This window comes from Peromyscus californicus, unplaced genomic scaffold (genome assembly GCF_007827085.1).
Source record: "Peromyscus californicus insignis strain IS unplaced genomic scaffold, ASM782708v3 Scaffold_20__1_contigs__length_68692818, whole genome shotgun sequence".
Lineage (NCBI taxonomy): Eukaryota > Metazoa > Chordata > Mammalia > Rodentia > Cricetidae > Peromyscus > Peromyscus californicus.
The window spans coordinates 45,847,476-45,864,296 of record NW_026294503.1 but is presented as its reverse complement, the minus strand read 5'-3'; the positions used below and the strand labels follow the sequence as shown (position 1 = coordinate 45,864,296).

General features: G+C 45.6%; 1 protein-coding gene across 5 annotated transcripts in view; it reads right to left on the bottom strand.

Moving 5' to 3' along the window:
* The window catches only part of Sgsm3 (small G protein signaling modulator 3), a 32,867-nt gene extending 26,180 nt beyond the window's left edge, over window positions 1-6,687 (bottom strand). For 4 of the 5 annotated variants that reach the window (XR_008220595.1, XM_052748394.1, XM_052748392.1 and 1 more), the window contains exon 1: window positions 6,576-6,687. The gene's annotated coding sequence lies outside the window, so the exon portion shown is untranslated. Of the gene's footprint in view, window positions 1-6,348; window positions 6,380-6,575 lie in introns of those variants that run through there. The other variant, XM_052748393.1, reaches the window with a different exon arrangement.
* Window positions 6,688-16,821: the final 10,134 nt, after the last annotated feature.

Here is a 16,821-nt window from a genome sequence, read left to right as displayed (position 1 = left end):
GTCAAATAGGGTAAGATCCAGGTGGCAGCCACCATTAACATGTAACACCCAAGACATACATGTAAGGACTTTTTTAAGGAGGGGGAGGGGAGACAAAGTCTCAAACTGCTGGAGAAGATGGCTCAGAGGTTAGAGCACTGCTGCTCTTCCAGAGGCCCTATGTTTGATTCCCAGCACCCATACAGTGACTCACAACATCTGTGAGTCCAGTCCCACAGGATCCAATGCCCTCTTCTGGCCTCTCTTGCACATGGTACATAAACATACATGGCCGGGCAGTGGTGGCGCACGCCTTTAATCCCAGCATTCGGGAGGCAGAGCCAGGCGGATATCTGTGAATTCGAGGCCAGCCTGGTCTACAGAGTAAGTTCCAGAATGAGCACCAAAATGACACAGAGAAACCCTGTCTCAGAAAAACAAAACAAAACAAAAAACCCATATACATGTATACAAAACACCCATACATATAAAATATTTTTTTTTATTTTAAAAGAAATACTTTTTGAAAAGGGAAAAAGATGAGCACTGGCTGCTCTTCCAGAGGACCTGGGTTCAATTCCCAGCATCTACATAGTGGCTCACAATTGTCTGTATGTCACTCCAGTTCTAAGAGATGTGAGGCCCTCTTTTGGCCTCTGAGGATACCAAGCTCACATGTGGTGCATAGACATACACCCAAACACATAAAATAAAAATAATTTTAAAAAATTTTAAAGTTTCACACCGTAGCCAGGGTGGCCTCACATTCACAGCATCCTGCCTCAGTTTCCCTAATACAATGCTGGCAGTACATATGTGAGCTGCCACAGTCTGGCACTGAAAGGGAAAGGCAGGCACTGAAAAGACCTTTTTCCTTTTGGTTTTTCAAGACAGGGTTTCTCTATTTTACAAAGCCCTAACTATCCTGGAACTCAATTAATATATCAGGCTAGCCCACAACTCACAGAGATCCGCCTGCCTCTGCCTCCCGGATTAAAGGTTTGCACCACCACGCCTGGCTGAAAAAACATTTGTTGACTTAATAAGTAAAGATAACGGGTAAATGAGACCCCAAAGAATAGTAAACAGACAAAGGAGCTTAATACAAGCCACCGTGGATGAGTTATGTATATATAAACCACAGAGCAGAAGTCACTCTGTTTAGGAAAACCAGGCAAAATATCTTGAGAGAAAGAAAGAGTTTGTTACCAAAGAAAAAAACAGGATAGAGCCAAGGCATGGTGGCACATGTCTGTAATCACAGCACTTAGGACGCAGAGGCAGGATGACAGACAGTTCAAAGCTGGCTTGGGCTATATAGCAATTATTTTGGATTGCCATTGGGTTGGGCGGCCCAACATAGCACATGACAGCTCTGTAGAGTCGGCTCTCTCCTTCCACCTTTACATGGAACCAAACTGAGGTCATCAGGCTTGCACCTGCTGTCATGAGGTGATGGTGAGCCATCTCACCAGCCCTTAGAGCAATTCGGAGGCCAGCCAGGACTACATACAAGACTGCCTCAAAAAGGAGAAGGGAGAGAAGGAGAAGGGGTGAAAGCAATACTGGACTTTAACCTTATTCTCAAGTCACACAAGTTAAGGATATTTGCCAATGGAACGCAAACATAAGAAGTGGGAAATGACCTGCTGTTTCCTGTCTTTAGAATGTTATCTAGAAGGCCCCAAATTATTTTGTTAAGGGTAAAACAAAACAAACCCCTTCTTTGAGCCCCAATTGCAAATCATGCCTTTTCTAAGACTTCTTTTTATTATTGAGACTAGATCTTCCCTATGTTGCCCAGGCTTACTTGGAAATTTCTGGGTTCAAGCAATCCCCCTGCATCAGCCTCTGTGGTAGCTGGGAATACAAGTATGGGCCATCTCCTGTTTTAAGAAGGAAGACTTTGGGTAATTAGTGCTTTCAATTTCAGTTTTCATGTTACTCTTCTTGAGAATCTATCCAATGAAAGCTAATCAATGAGTCAAAAGAAGCTAATCTTCTAAAACATACATCATTAGAGAAAACCACAGATATAAAGCTGGGCTCAGGGATGGCACACACCTGTGGTCCCAGTCCTCAGGACGCAAAAGCAGGAGGATCTTGAGTTCAAGGCCAGCCTGGGCTGTATGACAAGACCACATCTAAAACAAACAACAATAAAACACGCATAAAGACAGCCAGCCACAGTGAGAAGAACCTGTGGTTTCTGTATCTGGGAGATAAAGGCTGGAATCAGAAGTTCAAGGCCATTCTTAGCTATATAGTTACTTTGAGGCCAACCTGGGCTACAGGAGACCCTTCTCAAACAAACCTCACAAATACAAAATACATAACACAACTGCTTTAAAATGCAGGAAATGTGGAACTGGGTGTGGTGGCCGTAATCTCGGCACTCAAGAAGCAGAGGCAGGGGATGTCTGTGAGTTTGAAGCTAGCCTAATCTACATAGCAACTTTCAGGCTAGCCAGAGTTAGAGATCCTGTTTCCCAAAAAAGGAGGAGGAGGTAAAAATATGAATACAATCGGAAAAGACACACAATGTTAGCAGACTCAGATAACAGTAACTGTGCTAATGTCTCATTTGTGAATGGTGATCATAAGGCAATGAGCCTACATTTTCAAAAGAGGAATGATTTATTATATATGCAATATTCAAAACCAGTGCTGTCAAAACAGCTGATAAGCTGCACAGAAAACTTAGCCTCATTATTTGGTCAGATGCTACTACTACAAGCACTCATCTCTACCATGTTGAGCACAACAATCCCATAAGGCATTCAACCTTCAAGTTATCACTCACCTACTGTTGATCTAGGAAGAGAGAGGTAAGGTGGTGAACAAGACAAAGGCCCTACTTTTCAAGAGCTCACACTGAGAGCTGGGATTACAAAGACACACTTGTGGTTCAGTTCCTCGTCTGTCAGACTCCAAAGCCTGCACTTTATCTTTCAACCATGTCACTTCACATGGTGCGTGGGGGTGGGGGTGGGGGGTGTTCCTCCCTGGAAGAAAAAGCCACACATACAGGCTAATACTACTTCCAGAGCAAGGTAAAGTTTCTCTCTGTTAGTGGTCCAGCATCTTTCCCCAGTTCTCAAGATTAAAGACTTTGATGTAAGCGTTTCACATAAGATACTGACAGTTTCAACTTTTTTCTTCCTAGTCCCTAAACCCCGAGGGCTAAACTTACAGAAGGTGGGATACACAGTAGCTATTCAGGACATGGCTGAGTGAAGTTCATCAAGGTGAAAGCCAGACTGTAATACACTAAGGAGCAAATGAAAGAGAGAGATAGAATCTGCCCCCCATCATTTGAGACCAATTTTGTGTATCCCAGACTGATCCAAACTATCTATGGAGCTAAGGATGACTTTAAACTCTGAATCCCCCTGCCTCCACTGGGATTACAGAGAGGTACCACCATATCCAAGCACTGGGTGCTGAAGCTCAAACCCAGGACTTCATGCATGTTAGACAAGCAACCTACAAACTGAGCTACATCCCCAGGCCCAGAATCTGCTTTTTAAGGACAAATATAGAAAGGAAAATGGGCCAGGTGTGGTGGCACACACTTTTAATCCCAGCACTCAGGAGGCAGAGGCAGGCAGATCTCTGTGAGTTCAAGGCCAGCCTGGGTTATAGAGCAAGTTTCAGGACAGCTAGAGCTACATAAAAGAGAGAATTTGTCTCCAAAAAAAATAAAATATAAATAAACAAACAAACAAAAGCGGGAGAAATTGTCATTTCTGGGGGAAATATGACCACAGAAGTCATTTATATATGTAATGAGATGATTGAACTGGGAGTATAACTTAATGGTAGAGCTTGCCTAGCATATAAGAGTCCCTAGGTTTAATTCCAAGTGTTACATTAAAAAAATGAGCAAAGAGTTAAACATACTTGCTTTTGTTGTTGTTTTGCAGCGCTGTTATTGAACATGGTACATACATACATAGTAGGCCCTGTACATAGCCGTGAGTGCTCTATTATTATTAAGCCACATCCCCAATACTTTGAAAATACTTGTTGATAAGGAAATACCGAACACTGTCAAAAGAGCAGGAGTGTTGGGTATGGTGGTACACGTTTGTAATCCCAGCACTTGGAAAGTGCAGGCAGGAAGATCTTGTGGTCTAGGCTATTCAGCAAGCATATGGGGGAGGGGGAGAAACTGGGGATGTTAGAGCTAGATAGAGTTGACTAGAAGTTGGCTTTGTCAGTGTTTGTGAGAAAATCCTTTAACCTCTAGGCCTTATTTACACATATGTAAAACATAGTAACACCTACAATTGACTGTGACAATTACAGTGTTTATTAGGCAAAAGGGACTCAATAACTGCTTCCAACAGATTACTGTTGCGAGTAGTAGCCACACTACTGTGTTCTAACTTCTCCAGACTAGCTGTCCTGTCCGGATTTCCTGTCCAAGTTTGTGTTACATGCAATGACAAACAGGATCTTTATTTCTTCTGTGTACCACCCTTTGTGCTATTCCCACTTCCTTATGACAGTGTGAGCTCATGAATGGCTGCTGTGGAAAATTACTGCTGTTACCAGCTGAGTAATAGGCAGAGTCTGGAGAACACTCGGATCAAACTGATGTTAAGTCACCAAATCTACAAGATTTTGGACTTCTGCCAAAATCTTCATTGATAACAAAGAAGAGATAAAGTGAAAATACATACACAGAGCATTTTTTTTTTTTTTTTTTTTTTTTGTGACTCTAAGCCAAGAAGATGCTCTTGCAGCCACTCCAGGCACAGTGTAACCAAAGAGATGGTCTCCTGAGTCACTTTCTCAGAATTTCCCTCATTTCTATGACATACTACCCCAGTTCTTTCTTTTATCAATGTGACAAGTTCCCAAATTCACAAGGAAAGGATGTTGGTGTGTTTTTATGTAGCGCCAACCTTTTGCTCACAACCTTCTTTTTTTTGCTAGGAACTAAACCGAAGGTCTCATCATGGTAAACCAGGACTCTCCCTAAGCCACATCCAGGACTCCCCACAGTCCTATTAATGTTTGTCCATGCGTCATAGCCATCAACCCAAACACCTCCCCTCTCACACAGATCACACACATCTGTGGTTAAAAATGGATAGAAAGTAGGGTGTGGTCATCCATACTTGTAAGCCCAACATTTAAGAAACAGAGGCAGGTCTACAACAGAAAGTTCCAGACTAGCTATCGACAAACAACAGCAACAGGATTGGGGGCGGGGTGGGGTGGCTGGAGCCATAGCTCTGTGGTAAAGAGTGAATACTGCTCCAGCAGAGAACCAGAATTTGGTTCCCAGAGCCCATAACAGTTTCACAACTGACTACAACTCTAGCTCCAGCAGATCTAAAGCCTACCCTCCATGCATCTGTGAATACACACATGTGTGCCAGCATACACACACACACACACACACACACACACACACACACACACACTCTAAATCTTAGAAGTTTAAATTCAATCAACCAATCAAAAAAAAATCAAGATGAGATAAACGACAAAAAGTTACATCAAGGGTTTGGGGACAGCTCAGTAGTGGAGGCAGGCCCTGGGTTCCATAGTCATCACAATTTGATTCGGATGATCAAAAACAACAACAAAGCAAGGTATCAACCTTTACTTAGAATCAACAGCAAATGCTCATGGAGAACAGAGAGAAATGAATACGTGAAACACAGGTCACTAATGCGTGGATTCCAGAGAGAACTGGAAGCTAACAAAAGGGGTAAGGGGGTAAAGAACCAGGAAATGCGTGTGCCTTTAAACTTAATCACCAGCACGGTTAGAAAAGCCACAAATAAAAGAGATGAAACTGAAAAGTAGTTTAAATTAAAAATTTAATTTCAATTAAAAATCTGAATTTTCAGGGCTTGAGAGTGCACACCTTTAATCCCAGATTAAATTGGCAAGCAGAGCAAAAGCAGGCAGATTTCTGAGTTTGAGGCCAGCCTGGGCTACATAGGGACAAACTTGAATTTACCTAGAAAAATTTCTTTTAAGGGATTAAAAAAAAAAAAAAAAACCATTCTGGGTCATCTCTAAATATCCCACCAAAACCCAATCACAAATTTCATAGGCAACATGAGACTGGAAGATTCGACACAATCTGTCACGGAAAAAGAAACTTCGAAGCATCTGTATTTCCCATGATTGCATTACTGCCATATGAAAGCAGTCGGATCCACACCTAAATCTCAGAGTAATTCCCAGAACTCCAACCGGAAGCACACAAGGCGACCCTGCCTGCATAAACGTTCGCCTCAGTTTCCCCGACGCTCGCACAGGGCAGCGCGCTCAGACTCGGCCTAGATGCTGAACCCGAGTCTTAGATGAGAACCCCCAAGTGCGCTCTGAAAGGGCTGTCACCTGCCGAGAGGCCCGCAGCAGTCCCCACTTCACGGGCGCAGTTTCTCCGGAGGGGGTGGGTCTGTCACGCGCGTCCCGGGTCGCCGTGGGAGCAGCCGCGCCGCAGCAGCCCGCCGCCCCCGCCCGGCTGCCCCGCCGCCTCCCCCTCAGCCCCCACCGCTGCCCGCGGCCTCCACCCAAGGTACAGGTGAGCGTCCGCCTCGCGGGGAGGCGCGCACCCCACTCACCTGTCTCACGGCCACCTCAGCAGGTCGGACTCCCGGCTGGCTCCCAGTCAGCGCGCAGCGGACCCTCTGCGCACGCGCGGACCGCAGAGCCGGCGGCCGCAGAGCATGCTGGGGGCTGTAGTTCCCTAGAGAGACTGGCCCACTCCGTATTTCAGGCCTCCTTTTGGAGATGCCCCAGGCACCCGGTCCACAGTGTGAGCAGGTGTGGGTTATTTTGAAGCAGTCAGGATGGGGGTCGATGCACGAGGCTGGAGACCGGCTTTCTCTTTCAGGTTTACAGAACAAGCCTCCAGACCAGCTTAATCTAGTTTTCCATCAGTCAGGCCCTAGGGGAAGAACTAATTGGTTGAGGTTATGACCAAGAAGGATGCAGTGTGTGGAGCCTGAGGGCCTGCTTTTGAGTCACTCAGTTAACGTCTAGCGTATCCATGGGAACCCAGAATTTAAGGTTGCTGTGAGAACTCGATGTGTTTGGGAAACATTTAAACACAGTGCCAACGAACAATCCAGAAAGCTACTGCCACTGCTGGCAAGGAATCTAGCTTGAAAAGATTGAAAAATGCCCATGCCTCATTGCAGAATGGTTATCAACAACTTCAACAGCCTTAAAGGGGCATCTCACCCAAATCTGGAAAGACGCGTGTCTAAGAGCAGCTTTCTAACATGCACACCTGTTCTTAGTGTTGGTTGCAGTTGTGCCCGGGTGAACGAAAGCAAAGCGTACCAAACACAAGGCAGGCTCAGTCATGACCTGACTGTCCAATATCTGGCTTACAATAAGCACTTCGGCAGGTTTTTCACGTCTCCCGAGCACTAGAATGAGCTGAACACAGAGTGAATGTGATCATTCCCATTTGTTGTGAGAATTCCTTCCCCAGGAGACAAATATCTACTCATGCTTTATAAGGTCCCAATGACAGATCCAAGCACGATACCACTGAAGTTCAACCCAGAGAGCCAATGCGTCCATCAGACTTACTTACAGATCACAGGTGATGGATTGCCAAAGGAGCATGGGTGACCACAAAGCAGCCATACTGCCGTCTTCACCGCAGCTGAGTGGATGGAGGCCCTCTCAACTTCCCTAAACCTACATAATCCAGCACATCCTGAGACCCTGAGGCCATGTGCAATTAGGGCAAATTGCCTCTAAATGGCTATGAGGAGCAGCTGTAACCTCAGGTGGGGGGAAGTTACCCTCTTCGGCCCCTCCTTCTCTGAGGGATGCCAACAGTCTAAAAGCCCTACTGTGAGGGCGGCTTCCAAACTGGCACAGCTGATTTCACGATGGCGTTTGTCTCAGAGGACTGTTGTTCACCAACCACCATTTAGAGAAGGATTGGTCAGAACTGAGCTAGTAAGTGGAAACTCTGGAATCTGAATCATCATCTAAGAAGTTCATTATCTTCTCGGCTGCAGCACCCCTTCTAATTGTATGCACCACGCCCCCAACACACACATGAAACATTTATAGATGCAGCCGGGTGGTGGTCGTGCACACCTTTAATCCCAGCACTCGGGAGGTGGAGGCAGGCAGATCTCTGTGAGTTCGAGGTCGACACAGCTAGTTCCAGGACAGCTAGGGCTGTTGCATAGAGAAACCCTGTCTCAAAAAAACAAACAAAAAATGTATAGATGTATTTATTTTATGTGTGTTAGTGTTTTAACAGCATGTATGTGTACTATGTGTATGCCTGGTGCTTGGGGAGGTCAGAAAAAGGCATTGAATCCCTTAGGACTAGAGTATGGATGGTTCTGAAGCACCACATGGGTGCAGGAATTGAACCCAGATCCTCTGCAAGGGCAACTAGTGCTCTTAGTTGCTGAGCCGTCTCTCCAGCCCCTCAGTTTTTGTGTTTTAGACAAGGTCTATGTAGCTTTGGCTGACCTGGAGTTTGCTGTGTAGACCAGGGCGGCCTCAGACTCAAAGATCTGCTTGCCTCTGACTTTCAAGTGCTGAGGTGTGCCACCATGTCTGGCTCATGAAAACATTCCTTATTTCAAAATGCTGCATAAGAACTCTACAAATATGTCTAGACTACATTAATCTGAAATCGGGAAGAAAGAAAAATAACTGTTTAAAGCTCCTTGTATGTGAATGCTCAAGGCCAGGCCCCTCTCAATTCTGAAATATCAAATGTGTGTAAGATGGGACCCAGCGTATGGATGTAATTCAGCCAAGCTGCGCATGTGTGAGAAAACCAGCACCTGCCCCGTGATACAAAGTAGACAGGAGAAGTTTCACCAGCCAATACCAGAGTGGCAGAGAGTTCTCTGAATCAAAACGTTGTTTCTGAGAGCTGACAGGAGCTGGGAATGGATAGCTTAAACTTTTAATCCCAGCACTTCGGAGGCAGAGGTAGGTGGATCTCTGAGTTTGAGGCCTGTCTGGTCTACAGTTCCAGGACCACCAGGACTATACAGAGAAACCCTGTCTCAAAAAAGCTAAACCAAACCAAACAAAAAAGTAATACTTGTTTCTCCTAGGCTATCACAAACTAAATGAAACCGTTTGTATCGAGACAGAACTTCAGTAAGCAGCCCAGGCTGTTGTCGAATTCATGATTCTCCTGCCTCAGCACTCCCAAGTGTTGAGATCACAAGTCAAGCTAGAAAGGAATGTAGAGTGTGCATTTGAATATGTGTGTGTGTGTGTGTTCCCTCCCACACACCCCTCTCCCCTCACCCAGGTCTCACCCAAGTTGGCCTCAAACTCTCTATGTAGCCAAGGATGAACTTCAATTTCTGATCCTCCTCTTCTGTATGCAGAGATCATTCATAGGTGGGTGTCACTATGGTTTGTGAAATGAACATTTTTTTATGTGCATTGATGTTTTGCTGCATATTGTCTGTGTGAGGGTGTCAGAAGCCCTGGAACTGAAGTTACAGACAGTTGTGAGTTGGCATGTGGGTGCTGGAAATTGAACCTAGGTCTTCTGGAAGAGCAGCTGGTGCTCTTAACCGATGACTCATCTCTCCAGCCCCCAAAGTCTATTATTCTCTTTTTAAACTTGGGGGGAAAGTGAACAACTCATTTACCTAATGAACTATGGGCTAAATTCTTACCTAAACCTTGTTTGGATTTTTGCATTACATTTCAGACTTATTTACCTATACTCTTATAAACAGCACTATCCTAATTAGAACATTTTAAAGACAGCTGTCTTATTAAAATTTAAAACCATGGAAGAGGTATTACAAGCAGAAGTTCAAAAGACCATTTCCCGGTGCCCTCAAGCCATGACAGTGACAGGAGAGAACATCAGAGGATGGAAACTGACTGGTGGCCTTTATGGAGCATCCCTTCCCCCAGACTCACACTTAATCTAATATTGGAGATGAGCCATGTATTTCTCAGGATTCCCTTGTGAGGATTAAGAATGAAGGACTCCGAAGAAGTTCTTAAATTCTCATGTAACTAGTCGCCTCGACTTCTGACGGCCTTGAAATTCTAGCCAGAAATGTAGCTCAGTTTCTGGAGGTAGGACTTTTATTTCCCATTTATGCATTTATAATTTATTTTAGTGTTTGTTGTAGAGGTCACGTGCCATGGCATGCCCATGGAGGTCAGAGGAAAACTTGCCTGAGTCTTATCTTCTTCCACCATGTGGGTTCTAGAAATCAAACTCACCATCAAGCTTGGCAGCAAGATCCTCTGTCCACAGAGCCATCTCACTGGCCTCTTAGGTTTTGGGACAGATTCTCCTGTATCCCAGGCAGGCTTTGAACTCCTGATCCTCCTGCCTCCACCTCCCAAGTGTTTGGATTTCAGGTGTATACCACCCTACCCAGCTAGAGTTAGAACTTTTCCTGAGGCAAATTACCATCCACTCACCACTAAACCTTTTTCTTCACAATATTGACTTAGCAGCCTTTAATCCCAGCACTAGGCACTCAGGAAGTAGGGGCAGGTGGATCTCTGTGAGTATGAGGCCAGCCTGGTCTACTTGACAGTTCAGACAGCCAGAGCTACAAAGTGAGACCTGAGACCCTGTTTTGTTTTGTTTTTTAATTTATTTTATTTTTATTTTTTTTTAAAGTTGCCTTAAAAGAACTTCTCTGTACATGGCACTTACAAGGTGGTATGTCACACTAGAACCCCAGCAGAGAAACCAAATTTTAATTGGTGTCTATAGTCAGAACTAGCTGAACTTGCAAGGTAAAAATGTCCATCCATTGGACTCCATCTGCAGTAAAGGTCAAATCTTGTATGTAATATATGTGAATTCCAGTGTTTTCAAACATATGCTATAATGACTGTTGTGGAATGCTGTTCTTAATGAGAGCAGCGGTGGCGACCCTCACAGAACTGTTGATGCTCCCTCAGACAAGTACTGAGCAGGGAGGGGCATTCGACCCTCACCTGAGATTCTAGCTACCCTCCTGCCTCCTCTCCCCAGACTTCATATAGACTTAAAAGGAACATATGGCAATTGGAAGGTTTCCTGAAGTGGGTGCCCCATCTCTCCAGCCATGGGAAGTTGATATGCCTGAGGTCACGAGTGTTTTCAATGATGTGGTCATTTTGGGGTCACCCACGCTCCTAGAAGTAAGCCAGTAAGCTTGAAGGTTCACCAAGCTAGACTTAGGTAGGATTGTCTCTTTGGTCTGTTGTGGGCAGGTGTCTTACCTGGGGTGAGCAGAAGTTTGCTCATGACTCCCTAGAAAAAGTTAACATAACAATGACTAAATGCCTGTGGTGGTTGAAAGAAAATAACCCCCAAAAGGGTGGCACTATTAGGAGGTGTGGCCTTGCTGGAGTAGGTGTGGCCTTGTGGGAGGAAGTGTGTCACAGTGGAGGCGGGCTTTGAGTTCTCCTATGCTCAAGTTACTTCCAGTGTCACAGACCACTTCCTGTTGCCTGCAAGATGTAGGACTCTCAGCTACTTCTCCAGCACCATGTCTGCCTGCATGCCACCATGTCCCACCGTGATAATGGACTGAACCTCTGAAAATGTGAGCCACCCCAATTAAATGTTTTTCCTTTAAAGGAGTCACTGTGGTCACGGTACCTCTTCACAGCAATAGAAACCCCAACTAAGACAAAATATAATTTCTCTTCCAGATGGAATTCTGGCCCAGAAAAAGGCCATTAGCTAAAAACTAAAGATGTCAGTTAATAAGAACCTATCAGTACTGGTGAATTTTGACAACTGTATCATGCAACTGTGCCAATAAGGTTGCCTGAGGAGACTGCAGAGGGAAATGACTTTTTTGATGGGAATCCCATGGAGACCAGGGCCTCTTGTCACTGCCTCCCACGTGCTGAAATTATAGCTGTACTACCATGCAACTTGAAACCACTCTAAAATTAAATTTATTGAGACAAAAATTACACATGGTTTGCACATATGTTAATGCTGAGCTATATATCCCCTGCTCTCCTGACTTAACTGTTGCTTGATTGGCAGACTGAGACAAAGTCTATGTGGACTTCCAGCTCAAGAGTTCTGTTTTACCAACATACCTGGCTAGCTTAAAATTTACCTTTTCCTATTTACCTATGTATCGTTTATACATTCACACAAGGTCTTGGGTGATCCAGACTGGCCAGGGACTTGCTATGTAGCAGAGACTACCCTTAAACTCCTGATCCTCCTGCCTCCACGTCCCAAGTGCTTGGATTACAGACATGTACCACATCCTGCCCTGTTTAAAATTGTTTATTATTGTGTAGCTAGAGTTTTCCTGCCTGGCCCACAGTCAGGACAAATCTCTGTCACCCGTCAGTCCCACAGTTGCTCAGACCCAAACAAGTAGACACAGAGACTTATATTGCTTACAAACTGTATGGCCGTACCAGGCTTCTTGCTAACTGTTCTTATATCTTAAATTAATCCATTTCTATAAATCTATACCTTGCCACGTGGCTCGTGGCTTACCGGCATCTTCACATGCTGCTTGTCATGGCGGAGGCTGGCAGTGTATCTCTGACTCAGCCTTCCACTTCCCAGCTTTATTCTCCTCCTTGTCCCGCCTATACTTCCTCCTGCCTGACTACCTGCCAATCAGTGTTTTATTTACTAACCAACCAGAGCAAAACATTTGCCACACAGAACATCCCACAGCGTTAGTTCTCTGAGTTTTGTATGTGTTTTGATCATGCTCCCCCAGCTCTTCTCAGATCCACCCTGCCCTCCCTACTCATCCAACTTTGTGTCTTTTTTTTCAGGCCTTCGTAACCAATTTCAATTTGTGCTGCCCAAATATTCTTAGCTGTATCATTATTTACTATTATTGGGGCAGGGTTTCACTATGTCGCCGTGGCTGTCCTTGAACTCATTTTGTAGACAAGGCTGTCCAGGAACTCAGAGATCCACCTGCCTCTGGCTTTCCGAGTGCTGGGATTAAAGGCGTGCGCCACCAGCCCCATCCCACCTGCTTTTTATATTGATCGATCCACAGTTCTCTATGTCAAGTCTCTTTGCAGCAGGCAAACCATACTCAGCCTTGCTTCTCCACTGATCACACTGAAAGGCTGGTGAGCCTTGTGAAGCTTGGAGAGAAATATGGTTTCTTTTTAAAATTTATTTTCGTCTTGTGTGTATGTATGTGTGTGGTGATGGACATGTATGTGCAGGTGTGGGCATCTATGTATGCACGTGGGAAGCTAGAAGAGGATATCCTGTGTCTTGATTTATTCTCACTCTATTCCCCTGGGACAGGTCTCTCACTGAACCCATGGATCCTCCTGTCTCTGTTTCCCACAGTGCTGGGATTACAAGCGCATGTGACCACAGGGGTATTGTCTGGGCATTGGTGGCATACGCCTTTAATTCCAGCACTTGGAAGGTAGAGGCAGGCCGATCTCTGAGTTAGAGGCCAGCCTGGTCTACAGAGTGAGTTTCAGGACAGCCAGGACTATACAGAGAAACCCTGTCTCAAAAAACAAAACAAAACAAAAAAGTGGGTACTGAGATCTGAACCTGGGTCCTGAACAGCGAGTGCTTATACCCCTAGTCATCTCTCCAGCCCCAGGACACGGTGTTTTCTGGAGATCTTCTGTGACAGACCCCTTTGCACAGTCCCAGCTCACTTGACCCCTGCAGACCTTCACAATTTATGCCAGTCTAGACCCTGCTATTGTGTTTCCACTTAAGGATATATTTGCAAGCAACAGAGAGGAGATTTGATATCGGCAGAAGAGGACGGCACGTGCCCAGCTGTTTGCAGCTGGACAGGAAGCCTATCATCCTGTGATCTGCCCAAGCCCTGGTGTCCACTGTGATTCTGATTGGGATTTTCGATACTAACTGATCGTAAATCCAATTTTAGAGAAAGTACAAGCTTCTCCCTTCCAGCAAACCTGCAGCTCCAATTAGATGTCACAGGGGAAACAGACTGATTGCACTTAAGAGTCTAATCACAAGTGTGTAAATATAGGGGACAAAAGAGCAAAGTAACACACAAACCCACCCATTCAAAGTACTCAAGAGAAACAGGCCAAACCAGCCGTCACCACACAAGTCTAACTGAGCTAGCTTATCTTGTTTCCATATCTTCTGTGAAGAAATGAACTAAAATCCCTGGTATTTAATGTCCCCAGTGTGCCTAATGTGATACTGAGAGAGGCTGTTTCCTTGGAGCAGTTTCAGAATGGCCAGAGTGCTTAGAGCACAGCTCAGCAACTCACTCCTCTGTGCTAGACACAGCAATCTCAAACAGTACAGGGGATTCAACATGGGCCTCCAGTTTGTGACTGAAGTCCTCTCCCACCGACTATATCCCTAACCTCTCCAAATCTCTCTTTTTGAGACAGGGCCTCAGTGTAATCCTGGGTGTCCTGGAATCACTATGTAGACCAGGCTGGCCTTGATTTTACAGAGATCCATCCACTTCTCCCTCCCTAGTTCTGGGTTACAGACATGCTGATACCATGGCTGGTCCCCTAATCTTTTTTTAAATTATATTTTACCTACTTTTGTGCTGTGATGTGTGTATATATGTGCATGTGTGATGAGGCACCAATGTGGAGGTCCAAGCCTTCTTCCATGTGGTCCTGGGGATCAAACTTAAGCTGTCAAACTTGGTAGCAAGTTCCTTCACCCCTGAGCTATTTCACGCGCCCCCGACTCCTTTTTGACACAAAGTCCCTTGTATCACAGACTGACTGTCAGGATTGCAAATGTGGACCACCATGCCCAGTTTATGCTGTGTTGAGGATCAAACCAGGGCTTCTGGCATGCTAGACAAGCACTCAGTCAACCAACTGCATGACATCCTGTCATCTTTTGTTTCTTTGCTAGGTTACCCAGGCTGGCTTTTAACTTGCCCTGTAGCCCAAGCAGGCTGTAAAGTTCCATCTTCTGAGAAGCTGAAGTGCAGAGCTCCTTCAGTATCTTTTCAAGAGGAAGCCCTGAGTGGTAATGTACACAAGCAGTCCAACTACTGAGGAAGCTGGGTCAGGATTACTTGAGTATAAGACTTGGAGACCTGCCGGGGCGACAGCGAGACCTTCAAGAGGGAGAAGGCGGAGTAAAAGGAAGCCGCGGCTGTGGTGTTCAATAGGTTTACAAATGCATTTTTCTGGGCCACGCAGACAGAGGGTTCATTTGGCAGCTTTTAGCATACAAACACAAGGACCTGAGTTTGAGCCCCCAAACCCACAAAAAAAGACAGGCATGGTGTAGGTTCCTGTCATCCAGTGCTGAGGAGATGGCATACGGAGGGGGACCCTTGGGCTTGTTGGGCAGTCACTCTAGCCCGATCAGTGAGCTCAAGGTTCAATCAGACTCTGTCTCAAAAAGGACAATGGAAAGCCGGGGTGACAGCCTAGGAGTTAAAGTACTTACTACGCTGTTGGGGACACAGAGGTCCTTGTGCTCACAGATAAGCACTGGGGAAACCAGGAATGTCAAACACACGGGTTGTCTCTTTGAAAGAGACGTATAACCAGTTTTCTGCCCTCAAGAATGGGAATGGATGTGGCTAATTATAGACTGTGACCTTGGCAATATGGTACAGCCAGGCCACAGCTGGCTCCCCAGACTTACGTTTATCTCAGTCATCCTCCCCAGACCCTTATCTTGAGCACTGTTCTTCAGTCAATATATAGCACCCATCTATATGGGAGAAGTCACATGTACTTTACAAATAGGACCAGAGGTGGTTTACAGCCCGGTGACCTTTGCTCTATTTGTATGACTAAGGCCATACCAGATACTCCCCCAGACCCTTAAGATGTCACATGTAGTCAACATACAGAACCTGTCCTTAATGAAGAGGTCACATGTACTTACAAAAAGTTTTGATGTAGCCATGCTTTAAGCTTTACTGTGCACATGGGATTGAGTTATCACCAGGAAACTTTTCCAAATTGTGCTGTACTTAAATATGCCTAAAATAAATTGCCCAGTGTCAGACTCGTGAAGTTTGAACCGACACAGGCTACTGAGTCATGTTGAACCGGATTTCCTTCTTGCCTCTCACAGAATGTCACTCTGCTGGCCATGATGCTTGCGGACACTCCCACACTATGCAAGCATGAAGACCTGAATTTGGACCCTCAGCACTCACAAAAAAGCCAGGCACAGCAGTGTGTACCCAGTAACGCCAGGACCAGGGGAGACAGACACAGGCAGATCCTGGGGACTTGCTCGATAGTCAATCTAGTGGAAACGTAGGTGTTGGGTTCAATAAGACCCTGTCTCAAAAACAAGGTGGAGAGAGATAAAGATGCCCAGTGTCACTCACTGACTGCACACACGTACACAGCCCCACACCCAGCGCACACAAATAAATGCATTTTCCTGGGAGAGCACAGCATGGCTGTGGCTCACGCTTGTTGCTCCTGAGCTGTATGGAGATGTCAGTTTGAAGCTGCCCTTTCCTTTCCAATAGATGCTCTTCACTTCTGGCTTTTGTTGCAGGGGACCAAGTCCAGGGCCCTGTGCATACGAAGCTAGCATGGACACTGAGTTACCCCACCCAATTTCTGGCTCCATTTTTTTTTTTTTTAAACACTGTCTCAATCTGTTCATATGGCCTGGAACTGTCCCATGGTAATCATCCTGCCTTCCAAGGGCTGGGCTAACAAGGCTAAGTCAGCAATCCAGATTCTGGATACTCATGAGCACCTCTGGAGTGGCTCAGACTTCCCTCCTTCAAACGCTCCTGACAAGGTTGTCCTCCAGCTTCTTCCTGGACAGGAGCTGGGGTTGTGGGCCACCTCAGATAGGTGACAAGGAATACGGACCTCAGTTGTTCTTGCTGGACAACAGACCATGATGCCATCCTTCTACTAACA